Source organism: Petaurus breviceps, unplaced genomic scaffold (assembly GCF_028583685.1).
Source record: "Petaurus breviceps papuanus isolate PSGF00001 unplaced genomic scaffold, PetGlider_PUasm1.0 90842, whole genome shotgun sequence".
NCBI lineage: Eukaryota > Metazoa > Chordata > Mammalia > Diprotodontia > Petauridae > Petaurus > Petaurus breviceps.
The window spans coordinates 3,856,109-3,858,517 of record NW_027187358.1 but is presented as its reverse complement, the minus strand read 5'-3'; the positions used below and the strand labels follow the sequence as shown (position 1 = coordinate 3,858,517).

Below are 2,409 nucleotides of genomic sequence, written 5' to 3'. Positions count from 1 at the left end.
GGCCTTAAGATCCCAATCTTCAGCCCTAAACCTAAGGACTAACCTAAACTCACCTGGCAGGATGATTAGGCTACCCATTTATACACACTTCTCTAAAGTAAACCCTACCCTCAAAGCCCTGTCCTCCACCCCCTACCCTATGCAGGTACTTTATAATTCCCCATGGTCTAACTCCTTGTCACACCCCTATTCCAATTTCCAACATCTTGCTAGGCTCCATTCTTCCCCTGGAATTTTTTACCACCAGTTTGTGAATATATATATATATATTTTTTTTTTGATAACTCTTTCAACATAACTGGTTTCTTCTGTAACCCTACATACTTTTGTTTTATGCAGTTTAAAATGTTACTCTAGAAAGGGGTACCTAGTTTTTACCAGACAGCCAAAGGGGGCCATGTGCAACAATCCCTGATCTATTGCACACAGTAGGTAACTCATAAATGACTTTTGAATGGAATGAAAATGGGATGGGTTGATGTGTGAGTAAGACAAAACAAAATATTTCTGAGTGGTGGCCATTACAAATGCAAGAGTAGGGGGAGAGGAAGGTGACGACTTCAGGAAATCTTCACTTGGATTCCCGGGGGCTTTAACTTTGGGGTAGATGGTCCTTCCACAGCAGGTTTGAGATTCAGCTTCCTTGAAATATTAGGGACATTTAGGAAGAAAAATCTGTTCTCTGGGCCTCAGTTTCTTCCTCAGTAAAAACTGGAGGTTGGGGGCAGCTAGGTGGCACAGTGAATACAGCAACAGCCTTGAAGTCAGGAGGACATGAGTTCAAATTTGGCCTCAGACACTTGACATTTACTAGCTGTGTGACCTTGGGCAAGTCACTTAACCCCAATTGCCCTACCTTTCCCCCTCCAAAAAGCAAAAAACAAAACAAAAAAAAACCCTGGATGTCATACTTCTCCAACATCCCCTCCAGCTCTAAATTCTATGCTCTTATGACCAAACCAGCAAGTCCCAGGAAGCAATGCTCCTTCCCTAAGACACCTGGCAATTAGGCCTGGCTCAGGCCAATGCTGCTAGTTATTTGCTCTTGAATTCATGGAGTATAAATATAAAGGCAGAACATTTAGGTTCCTTAGCAAGGCATCATGGATCTGAGAAGAGAAGAAATCTTTGAGATACCAGCTTTACAGATTAAGAAACCGAGGCCAACAGGTGCCTGCCCTAAGTTCTTTGGATCAGATGATAAAGGACAGAGCCAGGGTTCAAATCTAGCATTCAAGAATAAGGAACTACCTCCTTTTTGTGTGGTTCTAGAAGGCTAAACTGGGAGTAATATATGGATAGAAGGAGAAGAGGCAGATTTGGGGTTGGTATAAGGAAAAATGTCCTAGTAATTAAATCTATTAGTACAATGAACTGCCTCAAAGGTAGTTGGTTCCTGCTCACTGGGGAGAGCTTTAAGCAAAGGCTATAAAGGGAATCCTTTTTAGGTACTGCTTGGACTCGAAGGACTCTAAGGTCCCTTCTTAGATTCTTAGACTCCAAATCTGCAGTTCTTTACATTACAAGCGGCCCCTCAGTGTGCTAACCACCCAAGTCAGAGACTTGTCTCATCAGAACAGTCAGTAGTATTATCTCACACAGACACAGACACACACACAGAGCTGAATTACACAATCCCATACATGGTTCTCAACAATCCCACAACCACAGGCACACATACATACTCTGAGCTATACAGTGGTACAGAGCTCCAATCTCAGACTTGCGTGAGGCTATCCTGGCTGGATCATTCAAGTCCCAGTTACTAGCTAACCTTATTTCCAGTCCAGAGTTTTCCTGTCCAACCAACGTTCCTCTCATCCCTGTCTCCCGCTTTTCTCCAGATTGAGATTCTTGAGCCCAGTTAGACTGTCTTCATGTTGGGCCTGAAGGGAGAAGCTGAGCCTACTTCATTGAGAAGCTTGGGCCAGCTACCAGTCACCCCTCCCCCTTCCTCCCCCCAATCAGCCAGGGAAGACACAGCACTGGAAAGGGGGGATTTGAGTTGGGTGAACAGCCTGGGCCTGGTTCTCATTTTCCTGCCCAGCATCTGAGTCTTTGTGGGGAAACTTCTGAAGGTTATTAAACACCCGGAGGTCGTTAAATGTGCTGTTAACGAGGTATTAATCAACACCCCTCAGGAAAAAATAAAAAGATGCTATTAACCCTCCCCCCACCCTCAAACTCCCCCCCAGGAAGCATGAAGATGGCCAGTTAAGTCACATCTTTTGTTCCTTTCGAAAAGGAAGACATCCAGGACCAGCAGGCAGGCAGGGAGGCACATACACAGACTAGGGGTAAGAGTCGGTGAAGAGTACAGGCTGACCCAGAGCAGGGGGCTGACCTAGGGGCACCAGGAAAAAAAAAGAGAGAGAGAGAGAGAGAGAGAGAGAGAGAGAGAGAGAGAGA

At 45.0% G+C, this 2,409-nt stretch overlaps 1 protein-coding gene across 1 annotated transcript in view; it reads right to left on the bottom strand.

Moving 5' to 3' along the window:
- Positions 1-2,409, bottom strand: part of PKDCC (protein kinase domain containing, cytoplasmic) — a 13,925-nt gene that overhangs the window by 7,288 nt on the left and 4,228 nt on the right. The window lies entirely within an intron of this gene.